We start from the raw sequence: 18,246 nt of genomic DNA on the forward strand, positions 1-18,246 counted from the left end.
ATGTGACAAAATCATAACCATGAACCCATGTTGCCTTTGACAATTGTTTATAAGGGAGCTTTGGTTAAAGGATCAAGGAGTTCCTGGCTGATTTAAAGGCGTTTTTGCTTTTCCATCTGTTCACACAAATTTGCATCCAATGTGCTAATGGCCAAAATTTGTCAAAATGCTGATTCGCGATCCAACACTAATGGCAACTTCATTGGCAGACTCCCTGATAGATAAGGTTTGCATTCTGAAAATCATTCACACTGGTGGCGTGGGCATGGTTGTCATTGATTGTCATCCATTTCTTTGGTTTTCATTAGTAGAGGTTTGTCCAGGCTGGAAGTGATCGTACAGACGCAAATGCTGTGTCCAACTCATTTGCACTTTTCCCAAGGTTAAAACAAATTACAATTTGCGCTTGCTGCTTCTCAAACAGCTTCATTAGACCCAAGAATTTGTACAGCAAGTGGATGCAAGGTCAGAGAAGAATCACTGTTGTGCACAGACAAGATTCGGCCACAAGCAGGATGCTGTTAGAAGGCGACCCCTCACTGATGATGATCTGTCAAGCTGTTTGTGCATGGAAAGGCGAGTCATCTTTTGGGTACAGACGTTGTATAATGAGGGTATGGGGAGTTCATCTGTTGAGGAAGGTTGCCATGTATTGATTATTTACGATACTATTCTTTGAAATGCATTGTGCAATGCACTTCAGGTTGCCTGTGCATGCCCAGTTAGCATAGGTATTAGGTCTTCAGACGTGTGATGGGGATCTGTATTTAATTAGTAGATGTGGTATCTCAATATTTCCTGAAATTTTTTCAAATGTTGGTTGGTGCATTTCATTGTTCTGTGGCTGAGGCAGGGTGGCCAGCAATTCTGAAACTGAGAAAACGATCTGGGATGCCAAAATTCTTCACTAATTAGTAAAAATTGGAATTTCTCAAATTTTTCTACTGGAGAAAATATGGTTAATATAATGAACAATGGCTTAAATGTCTGTTAATATCTATCGAATCTGAGTCACCATTGGCTAGTCTTTAAAATAGACCTATTTTGAGGTAGTAGCAGTCAGGTTTTAGAAGGCTGTTCAACTATCTTTGCGCTAGAGATAATCGGTGATCGGTTAGAAGCATGATAATCTTATGCTTAATGCTTGATGTTGATTTCTGACAAAAAGGTATCATGTCCTCTTATCAGAAAAAAGTGCAAATGTTGTCTGTATTCCGAAAGTCCTTCACCTAATTAAAGTGAATCCCCTTATTTCCAGTTTTTTAGGGACCCCAAAAAATTTGTAAAGTGCAGGAAAAGGAGAACTTTCCCACTTAAATTATTCCTTTTTGCCTCTTTTCATTTCAACCAGGATAATGTTGCCCTTCCCAAGTAATCAACGTAGAAACATCTGAGCTACCTTACTGTTAGTAAAGTGCAAGCAGTTGCCCTTACTGACATTTTTTGAAGACAATAATATTAGGTCAATGTTGTCAATTTGATAATACAAGTTTCAATTCTTAATATTATTCAGGAGCCCATCACCGTTATCTGTTATTTCAGGGCCAAACAAATGATCCCAGTTGTCAGTCTTCAGTTCTTGAATTCTTTACTCTTCAATATGTTTGGGTCAGTCATTTTCATGCATCATAATTTCAGCTTATTTGCAATATGAATAGTCTCCCTCAGGTTCGTTACAAGGTATACATTACTTCAACTCTTTGTGAATGTATTCATTATATAGAAAGAATCTTTGCCCTTAAGACAGTTCAAGTAGTTCATAATTCTATTATTAGTGGTGGTCTGACCGCTTTGCCAATATTTAAATTCTTTGCTAAAACAGTTCATATTAGTGCCCATTCTTGTCTTCTATAGTTTTATGTTTAGGAAAAAGGAAAGGTTTTTATAATGGCTGATATGTATTATTAATGGTTTTAAGGTTGTGATTTTTTAAATTTCTGTGCATAGTGATGCAAATGTTGGGAAAATGAAATAATGTAAATACAGTACTCCATATGCTTCTGGAAAATTGGAGATTGTGCGGGACGCGATAAAAATAATATAAATTTCGGGGAAAACCATAATTTCTATAGTGCATATGAGGTTTCACTTGTTTGAAGCAGAAGCTGATAGTATTCCATCAGGGGTCATATGTTATAAGGTGTGTATAGGCTAATTATGTCTAGTAGATTGAATTCAGCAACATGTAGTTTCAAATTTTCCCTTTCCAACTCAGCAAAAATCTACTAATTGGGTTTTAGGGATGGACTGACAGTCCTACTACACAGATGCATGTTGTAAGGTGTTAGGGAGCCATCATACAATCTCACTCTTGTTCCTAATAAATGCATATAATTTCTTCTGAACTCCGCCAGTGTAGGTCCAGTGTATAATCTATGAAGTAAGGGTAGGTAGTTGGCACGAGGGAGGAAAAGTGGAAGGCAGCATGGGTGACCACGTGGGAGTGGGGGAAGGGAAGAGGGTGGCGAAGACAAATTTAACGGGTGCGAAGTCCGCAGAGAAGGGCCATGCAGAAAACGGGTGACGTCCAGCATTTTCTCCTGTGGTCTTTGACTGGTGGTCGGCATGGTATAAATGGACTAAGGAGCCCAGGGCACGAAGGGTAAACGGGTGATTAAGGGTTGGAATCACTGATCAATTGTGGTTCCAAGGGGCAAGCCCAAGAAAGGGTGGAGGGGGGATATTTCACAGTTTTACATTGCTGATGAATGGGGGTGGTATAGCAATGTAGAGCCTTCCCTCCTGGTCCATGAAGGAGGGTGGGGTGGGTTCCAGGCAGACTCCCTAGTGCGGGAAAGCATGGTATCCGTGGACACAGGGGGGGAGGGGGGCAAGAATGCCTTGGGAAGGAGTTGTAGAGGAGGCGGGAGGGTGGAGATAAATTTGGACTTCATTGATGTGGTCCAAGTCCTTGTGACATATGACTTCGTCCTTCCATCTCTTAGCTTAGTATTTTGGAACATCACCAGTACAGGCTAATTGTAAACTTAAAGCAATTTCATGTGCATTAATTTACCAAGTGAAGATTTTTTGGTGTCTTGCATTTTAAAATAAAATTTTATATTAAAAAATGAATTTATTTAATTAATTAAAGATATTAAAAAATAAGTCAAATATTTGGAATACGCTATTCCTAACTATTGTTTTTATTCATATTAGTAATTTCACACATTTTTTTTTAAATATTATTTTAAATTACATGCCCACTTTGTGTGGTTGAAAGAACGTTTTTGTTTTCTGTAGCATAATGCTAGTGTGCACATAAAGAGCATAGTGATCAACCAAAAGTTGAGGGTTGATGAGTGGGGGTTGAGCTCTCGTAATATTTGTCCAGCAGCTTGTGAATTTCAGTTAAATGACTTCGCCCAAGTTTTTTTAAATAGTTGATTTTAGAACCCAGTATATACTTTTAAGGGGTTACCTCACATGGGGTCATAATCCATTTGTGTGTGGAAAAATTCTTGTATTAACTCAAATAACAAAAGTTAACATTTCCAAACTAATGTTTTGTGTAATTATAAGACAAAAGTGTCGTCAGTTTGTCTTATGGGGACCTTCGTATTTCTTAGCTAGCCAAGTGCTGAATCATGTCTTCTTCCAGTCTCAATTCCATCTTTAGCATCTATTAATCAATTCATCATTCCTCTTTTGGGCATCCCAATTTACGATGGAAACAGGCCAGTTAAACAAAAGCAGGGTAGTAAGACAAACTACATTTATATCTTTCCCTGAACTAAGATCTGCATGTATTTTAAGTTCTCTTTCAAATTGTAGCATAAACATCTACTCCTATGAATACAAAATGCACCAACACATTGAAATAATGGAAATATGGATTCTCTCCTTCGGAGAGGCCATGATTATAGGAATGGCGGGGTCTTCTACAAAGCAAGGTTGAAAATCCAGGTATGAATGTCGAGTTCAACATTACCATATTTCTCTTGTAAATGTGGGTATTTATTAGAATCTTAAAAGTAAAGTACTTATATCTTACACTTATTTTTATTCAGTATTGGTGGTTGACCGCAGTGAGAAGATACATGGTATTGGGTGAAATCTATCGCCAGCTACCAAACTGACCTCGTTGAATACTTTGTTTATGGGCTATTCATTAATATATTTTTAGTTAGTTAGTTGGGGTTGTAAATTCAGCTTCCATTGTATGAAAGGTCTTCAGAAACTTTTCTACAGCATAGATAATAGAGTGAGGAATTTTAGTTGATATTTTCACGTCTTCATGCAACTTAACTCTTAAGTTCCAAGGAAACCATTTTATGATTAATACACACATGTGCTTTTCATTTCTCCTTGGGTGATCAACTGCCTCAAAGAAGTGTGTATGCTCGAAGTGATCCTAGCCAGTCCTTAAAGGGTAAACCACGTATGAATGGCTTTTCTTGAAAACACAAGGTGAAAGTAAAGGGCCATCAGTCTCAGGAGAATACTAAATTCCTGTGTGTTCAAGTTTTCATAAGTGTAGTCATTGAGTTGGAAATATTGTTTTGTGAGACTGGGATTAGAGGAAAATATTTTGGTTACACTTTCCAAAGGCTCTCCAAGTTAAACCAGAATTTTTGTATTCCTTTTTTTTTACTGTGGTATACATTTTGGCACCATCACTAACATAATACTTGAATGTACATAATTGTTTTTTGGTCTAGATTTATCAAAGTTTGGTGAAAATGCAACCCAGTATTTTCAGTTAATTAATTCGTAGTGTGCCATATGTGGTAGCCATTGCCTCAAGAGGGTAATGGTTCTTAATGTACGATACAACAGTTTCAGATGCTTACAGCAATCTCTCTTATTGAACCAAAAGATTGTTCCTTTGTTGGTACCTCCTCTGACGAACTTTCATCCTCAACTTCTTCCTGTGCTAAACAATGAAACTCAATGAGTTCCACAAGCTTGTTGATATCATTTTTATCTTCCTCCAGTTCAATGATCCTGACCAAAGACACAACTTCATTGACTGCAAGCATCAAACATGCTGTCTCAAACCCCTCAATCACATTCGACAATCCTCTGCAGCCTGCAGTTTTTCCCAGCAGACTAGAGGAACTTTTGGCAACCCCTTCTCCCATGCCTATAATCTTCTTGAGGCAGGCAACATTTTGAAAGTTACATTTCCAAGAATATTTCAGGAGGGCCACTTAATCCAATCAGAGAAATAGGTCACATCATGCTGGCCTTATGGTTGAAACTCATCAAATTTTGCCTGCTGTTCTAGGCTTCTAAAAGGCTTTGGGAGTTCTGGGGTGGTAAATTAGGAGGGGTTTCATTTTCTAATTACCAATTGCCTTGGCACAAAATGGCAGTGTGAAATGGTCTTTCATTGGCATGTGGCCCGGCACAACTACTACAACCTTGACATGGTGGATGGGCTTGTTAGTTCTGAGACGACCTGAGATGATCTCTAGAATTGTTAAATGATGTTTGCTCCTGGTGTGATCACCAATGGTCACCAGGTGGGTCGAAGGGTGGGAGCCAGTTGATTGGTAGTGTACATAATACCTAATACACGAGGTCTGTTAAAAAACTATAGAGACTTTTTTTCTCAAAAAATTATTTATTTAGTCATGAATATATATTTTGTCCCCTTAAAAGTAATCCCTATTAGATATTATACCCTATTGCCAACGTTTTTTCCAATCCTCTAAGCACTTCAAAGAATCATTTTTTGTGATCTTGTTCAGCTCCTCCTTTGATGCAGTCTTTATCTTGTCAATCATAGCGTAGTGTTGTTCTTTCATGGGCCTCTTCAGTTTCTGGAACAAGTCAGTCACTGGGGGCCAGATCTGGGGAATACGAAGGCTGCAGCATCATTAGTGTGTATTTTTTGGCCAAAAATTTGCACACAGGTAATGTGTGGGCAGGGGCGTTGTCATGATGCAAAAGCCAATTTTTGTCCTTCCAAAAATCCAGGCATTTCTGCCAGATTGCTTCGCGCATATTGCACATAACTTTTAGATAATATCCTTTATTTACAGTTCTGCCCTGTGGCAAGAACTCATGATGCACCACGCCCCTGCAATTGAAGAATACTGCAAGCAAAACTTTCACAATCGACGGAACTTGGCGTGCCTTCTTCAGGCTCGGCTTTGGCTGCAGCTTCCATTGGAATGTTTGGGAGTTTTCATGTAATAACCGTAAACCCATGATTCTTCACCAGTTGTGACCCTCTGCAGCAAATTTGAGTCGTTGTGGACAGATTCCGCTACCTCATTAGCAATGCTAATGCGTTGCTGTTTTTGGTTGAAATTGAGTAATTTTGGTATGAATAACGTGATGATCCATGGCTTGCCCAAATCAACGGTAACAATGGAATGGCACAAGCCAATTGATATGTTTAGGAGGTTCTGGGCAACTTCTCTAACGGTTATTGGACGATTAACCAATGTGATTTTCTTCACTTCATTAATGTTTTCGTCTTTGTCGTTCACATCTTCTTGACCCTCTGAGAACATTTTGTACCTCTGATAAACATTGCTTCAGTCTTAGGTAGCTTTTCCATGTTCCACAGTCAACATTTGAAATGCATCTTCGCATTTAATTTGGTTTTTCACACAAAATTTGATACAGATTCTTTGATCAATTTTATTGGAACAGGCAAAAATGGGAGACAAGTTGAAATGCATCCCAGCGAAACAGCTGCCAACAATTATCTGAGCATTCAAAATGGCCCAACTTTTCGACAAAAGTACCAAGAAAATGCCACAAAAAAATCAAATATATATAACCCGCACTAATTCAAAATTCGCGATACTTTTTGAACAGGCCTTGTAATTTGGTGTAATTGATCTCTCAAAGTAATATATGATGAAAAAATATAAAGAAATTCATAATGGTATATTGTACCAATTAAAAAATTTGTTTTTTAAGATCCTATTACTTTGTACTTGATATGATACGTACATGATGGCATTGTGAAAATTGAGATACTGAAAATAACCAATTAACTGGTGAAACAGGGATGCTCACATACTGGTTCCTTCAATTCACTTCATTAAATATTAACAACCTTGATAAGCAATGTATGATATATGAAAGTTTGATTGTGACTTCTTGTTTATTTCATTAGACATGATTTTGATGAGGTAGCCATTGCAAAACGTAATTGACATTAATTCACTGGAGGAAGAAAGCAAATTATGGTGGGTTACTCCACGAGCTTAAAAATGGAAATGTCCTAAACAATTATGGTAGTTAAATGTAATCTCAATTTTTTATCGAAACTAACTGGACCAATCATAGTTCAACATTTAGGCTTTCCTTCATAGAATGGTTTCCTGTCCATATTCAATGAGTTCATAATTTTCCCCAGACTTTTATTTTATGGTATAAAGAGTTTCACTGACTTGTAGCATCACCAGGTACAATTAGCTGCCAGGAATGAATAAAACTCTGACCTGGATGGAAAAATAATTAGAAAAAGTGGAAAACAATGGCCATATTTAATCACTTGAGTATGTGCATTAGTTTGATAATATAGCTAGCGCTCAATTTTTGAGAGAGTCGTCATAAAATATTTGTTATTGTGGAATTTTATTATAGTGTACCTATTTCCATTTAAAGGGACATGGTAGTGCAGGGGATAGAGCTTTGGACTACTGACTGGAGGGGCTGGGTTCAATTCCCAGGGATCTCTTGGCACACTCAGCTACACCCAAACTTAGATTTTTCGGGTACCAAAACAACATGGGCAGACCAAGTAAAGGGACAGGCCCAATACGTTGTTGTTAGAATTTTTCACATGCCATTGGGCTAAGTGCTATGTGAGCTCTACTATAACCTATCAAACCAGCCAACATGCTTTTTACAAACTGAAGTTTTCATGATGATATTCACTTGGACGATATCATTTACTTGCCCAAATGGGTTTTATACATTAAATGGAAGTTTTTTTTGTGGAAACAGGAGGCAGTAAGGTATATTATTGTCACTATCCATGATATTTCAAGTAATTTCTCAATTTGGATTTGATATGTTTACAACATATCAAATCCAAATTGAGAAATCGAATAATAAACTTAAGCAGAATTGTAATTCTTGTTTCATAAAAGATTTATTGCTGTACTGAGTTCACTAAATTTAAAATGAAATTTAAGCTTAGTGGGAATTCTCATGTTTTTGAGTTAAAATTATGTAAGAATGCTCGAGGTTTTTAAGCTGTTAAAAAGTAGTCTTACATTGAATTTTGGTTGATAAATCATCACCCCACCTTACTACCCATGGCTATATTTTTTCATCACTAAAAAAATTCTGTTTATTAATCTGATTTACGTTTTGGAATTTTCTGTGGGTGCTTTTGTGATTTCAAACAAATTTTAGGAAGATTTAGTATTGTTTACATTGCGCCTATATACTTGTGCTGTATAATTGGCCGTCCTTAGGAGGAACTAAATATATTCAAAATTGGGCTAACTTGAAACTGGGTTTATTGTTTATGATTCAATGAATAGAAATGATTAGAAAGAAATGCAATTACTTAACAGATTTTCATTTGTGATTTTATGCTTGCAATGAATGATATGGAAATAGGTCAAACAGAAAAATTTAAATGGAAGATGCTTCATTCTCAGTTTTCACCCATTCATGTTGACAGGTACGAATTCAATGCTCTTTCATAATATTGTTTGTTTGTCGGTGATGTTTACTTAGGACACCTTTGAATAAACAAGTGAAACCATAATCAAATACTGAGGTTAATAATGTTAACATTTATTGTCAAAAGGCAACAAGTAAATCTAAATGACCTTAATAATATTTACTCTATAGATAACACCATTCTGTGAAGACAAAGATGTAAACCAGAGAAATAACTTCAAGAATACCGCATGTGAATGGAAGGTGGCCTTACTTTGGCTGTAGCTGCAATTTATACCATGAGGTATGGATTGATCTATGTTCAGTGGATTATTTTAGTCAATGATGTTTACTTAGGACACCTTTGAATAAAAAAGTGAAACTACAATTGAATACTGAGGTCAATAATGTTATCATTCACTGTTAAAAAGCAATAAGGTGATCAAAATTACATAGTTAATATTTTTATTTATAGATATTACGATTCTGTCGAGAACATGATGTAAACCAGAGAAATAACTTCAAGCATATTAAATGTGTATGGAAGGTGGCCTTACTTTGGCTGCAGCTGCAATTTATACCATGAGGTATGGATTGATTTATGTTTAGTGGATTATTTTAGTCAATGATGTTTACTTAGGACACCTTTGAATAAAAAAGTGAAACCATAATTGAATACTGAGGTCAATAATGTTATCATTCACTGTTAAAAAGCAATAAGGTGATCAAAATTACATAATTAATATTTTTATTTATAGATATTACGATTCTGTCAAGAAAATGATGCAAACCAGAGAAATAACTTCAAGCATATCAAATGTGTATGGCAGGTGGCCTTACTGTCTGTAGCTGCAATTTATACCATGAGGTATGGATTGATCTATGTTCAGTGGATTATTTTAGTCAATGATGTTTACTTAGGACACCTTTGAATAAAAAAGTGAAACCACAATTGAATACTGAGGTCAATTATGTTATCATTCACTGTTAAAAAGCAATAAGGTGATCAAAATTACATAATTAATATTTTTATTTATAGATATTACAATTTTGACAAGAAAATGATATAAACCAGAGAAATTACTTCAAGCATATCAAATGTGTATGGAAGGTGGCCTTACCATGGCTGCAGCTGCAATTTATACCATGAGGTATGGATTGATTTATGTTCAGTGGATTATTTTAGTCAATGATGTTTACTTAGGACACCTTTGAATAGAAAAGTGAAACCACAATTGAATACTGAGGTCAATAATGTTATCATTCACTGTTAAAAAGCAATAAGGTGATCAAAAGGTCATAATTAATATTTACTTTACAGATTTTCCTCCTTCTTTGGAGACTGTGATGAATATACGATATAGAAATCAAGTTTTGCCTGCTGTGTTTTCAGCAAGTCTTCAAATCCTTATAATTCCAGGTAGGGGGTCAATTGTGTTTGTTCCTGTCGTTGATTTTAACTCTGGACACCTTGAAATGAACAGATGCAACTGAGAGTGGATGCTATGAATATATAGTTACAATTGTAGTACAATATAAATGGCCAATGCATATGAATTATTTCATTCATTTAATAGCGTTTCCTCTTTTTTTTAGATTTTATTCCTTGAATGTTTGTGCATAGTTTAATTTTTGTGCATTCAAAAAGTAATATGAAACTATTATGTATATACGTACCTACTAGCAATGACATTGACTCAAGGTAAATTATTTTGTTAAATGTTAATTGCACATGCATAATATTTCATATTTAATAACCATGTCATTTTGATCCTTAAGTCCCAAAATCTATATCTGGATTGGCAAAATATGCAAGAGTGTATGTGAAAGGGATAGAGGATATGTTTATATGGAGGCCAAATAATTTAACATTATTTTACAATATTGAGAACTACTGAATTTTTCTAGATAAAGGAAGTCTTATTTTCTAAATTTTGTCAATTTTTGGCCAAAAGCACAGAGAGGTGAGCTGTTGCTTTGTTGTCATGTAAACTTGATATGCCAATCATGATGGTCTCCTTGAAGGTCTGCTCCCTAGTGCTCTGAAGTTGTGGCCTCCTTTGCAACTCTTTTCCAAGTAGTCAATAAAGTTTATTTCTTATTAATCCCATTAGTCACCCAAACCTTTCTAGCCAAAGGACTGAATGATTTTTGCTTACTAAGGTGAAGACTTCCAACTGGTAGTTCGTTGTTAAGACTCCTCGTAGCATCCAGACATGTAGTGATGTAAAAATGTTTTGTTCTCAGTGACAAAAATACTACAAAAGTCCTGGAGATTTGGTTGAAAGATGCCAACTGGCCTAGAAGTATATCACATCACTTTTTTTTTGGTTAACTATGAGCAATCATGGAATTATAGATAGCTTCTCATGTCCAATGTTTATGCGTAGTATGTTGGACCCCTTCACTCAATATGTCTGCAGCTTTAGCAATCTCACATACTTGTCATCCATTATTTTTAGCAATGATTTCTGGAGTAGTGAGTTTAACAGGCTATCGATGACATCACTATTGCTCATATGGACTCTCTTACTTCAATTGGGACAGTAAAAACACCTAAAAGCATTTAAAACTAAGCCCATAACTTAATGGACTCTCTATATATTAAATGTTAATTAGTACAAAATAGTAAAATTATTTTTTTAATGCTTAGTCTTTTCAATATTAAATCAATATATCTGCCATAGTCAAAGAACTGTTGACTGAATAATGAAGATAAAGAAATTAATGGAATATCACTTTTAAAGTCTGAATTCATTTAAATGCAAACAAAAACATTAGAATTAAGTGGTAAAATATTTAGCGATGAAAATATCTGAAATATTATAGATACATTGCTGAATGGATAATAGTTTATACTTGGTGAAGAGACTTGACAGGTATGTGAACCACACTTATGTTGGTGTATGGATTATGTTAATACATAGATGTCATTACAAAATCATTTTCTTTCATATCAAATTCGACAATTTGCCATGGGTAAAAATGTTTCATTAATTCAATGCACACTTGATAATTCTTCTAATTATCTACATTGGTTAATGTTTGTTTTAGCATCAAACTATTTATATTTGGCTTGAGAAGAATTTGTTTTATTATCACGGGTTAGAAATTGAGGAAAGTCGTATTAATTTGACAGCCATGGCAGACAGCATGTGTGTTCTCTGTTGAACTTCTAATTTCTCTTTTTCTGAGGAACAAATTCAAGATATAACTTTTCTTCTAACTCTGCAGAAATTACAAGAATTTTATCACCCTTACTTTTATTTGACCTTTTAACAAATGTTTTTCTTTTCAGAATTTCTTCTAATGAGTGGATAATTATCCATTGTGATGAAGTTTTCCGTTAGATGTTTCACATCTGTGTGGTATGTTTCTCTGAGCCCTCTTATTCCTCCATGTGTTAAATTTTACTTTTTTGGTTATTATTGTCCGTTGCCATTTACTGATATTTAACCTATTCATTTAGTCTTTTCATTAACAATTTTTTTCTTAATAAATAAACCTTAATTACTGCTTCAATAAAATTCATCATGTATCAAGTCATTTTTTCTGCATCTTTCAATGTCCAGAGAAAACTGTTCCTCCTGAAAATTTGGTAAAAAAAACCCTTACTATCTTTGGTATATTAATCTTTGCTTTGGTTTGATTAAAATATGGTAGTTGAATAACAAAAATAATAATTGGCTGTGTATTAATTATTATTTATTTTTAAAAACCTTTTCTTTCATTTCTTTGCATTTGTTAACGAGGTCGTAAAAATTGTCTAACATTTTCTCAAATGGATACAGTGGACTAGTTTTGAGGTTATGTGGTGTACATATACTTTTTCATTTATTTCTGTTATGGATTTAACTGTTTTTGAAACATTCTTCAATTACTTATATTAATATTTTTAGATATCATGAGAGAAATGGAAGAATGAAATTGTATATTCTAGTAAAATTTATTTTTGAATAAACTCCCTCAAACTTGAGGTTAAAAGATATTTTTCAAATGACTTGTATTATTTCCTCAACACCCTCTTCTTGAAATTCTTTTATGTTAAGAATAAAAGAAGTAAATGCCTGGTTGAAATAGTGTACTAAACATTTCTGTAGTTTACTACGGATTAGAATGCTAGAAGTCATGTGGAATTTTCAGTATTTCCATGACTCTTACTGGTCTGTGTTTTAATAATACTCATTCCTATGGTCTGAGATATTTTCTCTTTTGATCTACTTTTGTGATCTCAATAAACTTTAATTTCCTTCTTGCTCAGACTCTTTCTAAAGGATAAAGATGCACAATTACAGTCTATAATGATGTGTAATTATTAGTTCTATTGTGGTAAACCAAAGCAACATTAGACCCACAAATTTTCTGGTGTAGTTAGGGCAAATTTCTTTTTATTAAAGTTAAATTTTTTCTTCAGTTCTGCAATTTTTGAAAACATGTTACAACCGAGGTTTCTGCCGAAGAGGAATTGTTGGAATAAATTTTGACTCATATCAACTTGAAGAGTTACTGTATAAGTCATGGAATTATGGCTATTGACCGACATTTTTAAGCATAAGAGAGAGATTATTGAAATTAAACTGGTATATTCCAATAGTTTTCAATTTAGAAATTATAATGGAGAAACTGAATAAGGTATTTCATATACTTCCGAAGACACTTTCAGTTGAAAATTATTTTTGTCCTGCATTAGTATTTGAAGTTTCACCTTTTAGGTTTTAGTAATGGCATTGAACATGATCAGTTATACATATCTCTCCATCATGCTTATTCTTAAATATTTCTATTTGTGATGTACATGTTGCACTAAAAGAAACTTAATGAGCCATTGCTTTTCGTTCAAGTCTCAAATAGTGCTTTTGGGTGAGATCCTAGGATGTATATCTACGTGTGCATTCACTATTGAGGTAAAAGTCCATGGTTTTATTTAAGGATCAACTGTTAGTAATTGCAGTCAAACTTGCATAATTGGCCTTAATTAAAAAAATGTCAAGCATATCATTTGTGTGTTAATCTAATGTCCACTAAATGACCTGTGAGCCAACTACCTGGTTAAGTTTTTTTTGGTAATATTTCCCTGATAAATTGATTCATTCGAAAATGTTTTAAAGCAAGAATAATTGGTTGACCTCTTGCGTACCTAAACTCATGAATGAGCTCTTTTCAATTCGCCTCTCAGAAAGAAAAGTGTAATGAATTAAATTACTACTTACCAAATAAACTGAAGGTATAATTCTCAAATTATATGAGGGTCATCCGGAAAGTAGTACCCGTTCGTGCCGCATGAAGTGCTGACGACGCGAGTAGCCGCTGGACGAGGTCAGATAGCTTCAGTGGCTTGTCTGCCTTCTCTGAGCCAAGTTGCGTGACGCTAGCATTGCCTGTGTTGTTTCTGTGATTGTTTACAATGTTTAAAAAAATTGAGAACGCTGCCAGTTGTGAAGTGAGGGCAGTGATTAAATTCCTCAATGCAAGAAACGTTCGCCCATGTGATATTCATCGCCAATTAAAGGAGGTGTATGGAGACAATGTAATGGACGAGTCGTCTGTTCGGCGGTGGTGTCGCAACTTCAACATGGGGAGGGGGAACACACGACGATGAGCGTTCGGGGAGACCGTCTGTCATTACAGACCAACTGGTGAGCTCAGTTGACGAATTCATGAGGAACGATCGGCCATCCACCGTATAGCCCGGACTTGGCCCCTTCAGATTTTCATCTCTTTACAAAGCTTAAAGACTTTTTGGCAGGAAAAAGATTTGACAGCGATGAAGAACTTAAAGAAGGAGTGACCCTGTATCTCAATGAGCTGGCGGCGGACTATGCAGCAGGAATACAGAAACTTGTCACACGTTATGACAAATGCCTTAATTTGCTTGGAGATTATGTTGAGAAGTAGTTTAAAGTATCCTCTTTCAAATAAAATTTTTTATGTTTGTTAATATTTACTTTTGTGTCTTTATTTCACGAACGGGTACTACTTTCCGGATGACCCTCGTACAAGCGGAAATGGAACCTGTTAGTATAACTCGTAGAATAAAGCCAGGTTAATTTGGATAGTCATTAAAAGAGGGAGGTGTGACAAAAAGCATTCCAGTTCTTAAACCAAATGACTCCAGCAGATTTTTCATTCCATCTGCTGAGAACATATTCAAACACTACATGAAATGGGTAATTCCTCGTGAAATCTTTAAAACAATTGAATCACTAAAGAACTCCAGTGTAAGGACATTTATGGTCCCTTGAACAACTATATTAAGAGCTACTTGACTTTATATCTTATTGAATCTGTCGCTAGTATATTCCATAACTGTTTAGTCTGGTATATTCCGTGAAACATTCAAGTCGTCGGGGAGATATTTTAGGAAGGTGCTAAAAGGATAATTTTTCCTATTTTGGTGATCCCAGTTAGCAGTGGAAAAAGTTTAATCAATAATTAAGCTTCTATTTTGAAGTTTTTTGTAAGTGATCAAGTATTTGGTTCTTCTCAATTTGGTTTCCACCAAGGAAAATCGACTGCTGGCTAATAAAATTGTCTCTGAAAAGCATTTGAAGGGCAATCTAGTGTTTCATTAGCCCTCTATTGTCTGAATCAGGCCTTAATTATGTTCTTTATCCTATGCTCCTTAATAAACTTAAATATTATGCTGTCACTGCTGTGGAATTAACCGTTCCAATCTTATTTGCCAGAGAATTCTCAGTAATTGGAGTCCGATGTTTGCTGTCCTACCCATTCAACAGTTTCCGAGGCCATTTTTATCAATTATCTCATTCCATCCCTTCTCAAGTCAAACTTTTATGCTGATGATATATCTAATATGTGTATGAATTCACCAGTCCTACTGCTGTTATTTATTTCTTAAATTGTTTTAATTTGTGTTAATATCTAAATGAAAGTGCAAAATTAATGTGTAGACTAAAAATTCCATCTCATGAAGCTGAACCTACCAAATTGCTTAGGTTTTATCTTCTTTTCCTATAAAGAAGATATACCATGAAAAATTGTCTTATCTGATAACTAATATAAATGAACATGGTCCTAGTAACCCATGACTAATATGTACATTATTTAATCCCTTTTCAGCGTCAATTAGACATAATAGTTTGTCAATTCTTAAGTCTTATATGTTCATAGCTAGCATCTAATGCATTGTACACTGCTGAATATGTTTCTCATACTGCTACCAATCTTATATTTTGATGTGAAATTTTAATCCATTTGTTTTGTTCTACTCCTTAATAAGATACATGGTACGAGTATGTATCTACCAGTAAAATATCATTGCTGTTACAATTAACTACCTTTGGTTTATAGTATTAGGTATTATATACCCCCTCATAGAACATAGATTTCAATAAACACAATATATGTTGTTTATTGTCTTAAATGTACATTTTGCAAGTAGCAGGATTCTTAAATGGGTGAGGGCCTTAAGTGAACATGAGCAATATTGAGGTAAGTTGTTTGCATGTTATAATTGGTCTGGTGAATTGATATTATAAATATAGGATACATAATTACTGGATGTACAATTAAGAGCTACTGATGGAATTCATTGGGACATATTACGATGTAATTAGTTCCATTGTTTACATTTAAGTGTTATTCCCTTCCTTACCCCTTCATGATTAAGCTTGTTACAAATTATACCTGATGATGACGCTGAGCGTCGAAACCTAGGTCGTGAATAAATATTTTATGTGGAAAAACCAAGTGTTTCTTTTGCAGCTTGTTACCTAGTAAAAGGTGTATGTGGTTAAGTTTGTGAGCCTAATTTGTTGCCTTGCATGTAGAGTTTGTTTGAGATAATTACATCTACTGGTGTTGTGATAATGATAACTTATATGTGGAATAGGCAGAAAAATTATACTTAACATGAACAATTCCTAGCATACATGTTCATTGTTGAAAGAGGTAAATAAATGCAGTTTTGTAGAAAGAAGTTAACATTGAGAGATTCTTCAAACATCACCAAAAATACATTTCTACTTATAATATAAAATTAGTATGGGGCAATTAGCCCAAAAAATGCTGAAAATAACCTGTGAATGAGACTTTCCATAAAAGGTGAGATTGAAAGTTAAATTCTCATTGGCTTTTATCAGAAAACCTACAGAACTGCTCATACTGTGGAATTTATTATTGTGACTATATTTTTGAATATTCAAAGATCCTAAGTCACTGTTTTCAGGGACACTCATAAAACTAGCATTTTGTATGGCAGGTTCAGTATTGAATCTAACTAAAGATGGCTGTTGAAGATTTTAATTTGTGTATTAAATCAAATTTGATTTCTCAGCATCGAGTAGGAAAGAATTTTGGTTACACCATTTGTGTAAAAGAAGTACTGCATAGCGTGATCTTAAAATTAGACTTGTCATTTGAGAAGAAAGACCGTAAAACATTGGTGTCATACCCTTACTGTACAGGAAATATTCCAGGTAGCCACTAGTATGCTTTGGTGATTTCAAAGTTTAAAAAATTATCATTGATTTGTTCAATATAAATAGAACATTACCAGTAATATTAAATGAGTATTATTTATATAGTTTGGTCATTTTGAGAGGTTGGATTATGATAAGGACTTTGGATGGTTTGTGAGAAAAGAGTACAATAAGGTCAGTTGAATTAGGAGAGACTAACTGAAGAGCATGCCTGAAAAATTATGTGATGTAGGTGAAAGAAGGAAAAAACAAAGGTATGTAAGAGAGTTAGCTACCTCAGTTACAATGAGACCATTTTAACTTCACCTATCCTGAAAGGGAATATGAGGGGTGTTTGAATATGACCTTGGTTGTATGGCCAAGGAGATTAGGATCAATGGTGGTGTTAGTCTATTGATGGCCTATAACAATACTAACAAGCTTACGGGCATGTCATGCTAAATTTCTTTGTTGAGAAGAGAAATTGCCTTGTACTAAGCTCCTTGTGAAAATTCACAATTAACCGTATCATCTGTGGTTTTCAAGTGCATAAAATGTTACATCGTTAAAATTGGAGGTTGTGGTCTGAGAGTTGCCACAAGCTAACAGTGACTAGTGAATTACCCTGATATGAATGGACTAGTTTAGTAGTCTAGCCTTTTGGCTGCACCATTAGTATTGTTCCAAACGTAATATTCATATTGGATCCATAAGGTCTGTTGCAAAAGTAGTAGGACTGAGTCGATCAAAAATTTTTGGCAGAGTCAACACATTGTGCCTGAAAACCATTGGCATTCAAATGAAGGTCCTGTAGGATTATTAATTTTGTAGATTAAGCTTTGTCAAATGGCTTCTTTATTTGAATTTTGAACTTTTCTTTGGCCATCCTTAGTCTTTAAAGTGTATCATTGGAAATTCACAATGGGGAAAACTATTTGAATACACGCTATATATCATAAGTACAAATCCTAGCATTTTCTGCCCTCGTGCGAGACTCCTTAAGCAATCCCATGAAAAATAGATCACCAAATATATTTTTCGCGGCATTTCGAAAATTAACCTCTCGCAGTCTTCTAATGCTCGTTCATTATGGTGAAAATATGCCAAATTTAAATTTTACCGGGCGACACCCGCCATTATCAACATTAGGCGGTCAATGCCGGAACCAAATCGACCCTTCAAATTCGTGGGCCGTTGAGAAAAATCAAGAGAAATTTGGCAGCGTTGCGGCGCGTTACAG

The 18,246-nt window shown here is 34.9% G+C and overlaps 1 long non-coding RNA gene across 2 annotated transcripts; it reads left to right on the plus strand.

Moving 5' to 3' along the window:
* Positions 1–5,939: 5,939 nt before the first annotated feature.
* LOC139698323 (uncharacterized) lies at positions 5,940–12,520 on the plus strand. Of its 2 annotated transcripts, none has more exons than XR_011702888.1 (6): positions 5,940–6,140; positions 8,779–8,890; positions 9,062–9,173; positions 9,345–9,454; positions 9,626–9,737; positions 9,908–12,520. It is a non-coding gene; the product is annotated as an uncharacterized lncRNA (long non-coding RNA). The 2 variants fall into 2 exon arrangements; XR_011702889.1 differs by having other exon boundaries at positions 10,007–12,520.
* Positions 12,521–18,246: the final 5,726 nt, after the last annotated feature.

The sequence above is a fragment of the Hetaerina americana genome, unplaced genomic scaffold (assembly GCF_022747635.1).
Source record: "Hetaerina americana unplaced genomic scaffold, ioHetAmer1.1.p SCAF_10, whole genome shotgun sequence".
Classification (NCBI taxonomy): Eukaryota; Metazoa; Arthropoda; class Insecta; order Odonata; family Calopterygidae; genus Hetaerina; species Hetaerina americana.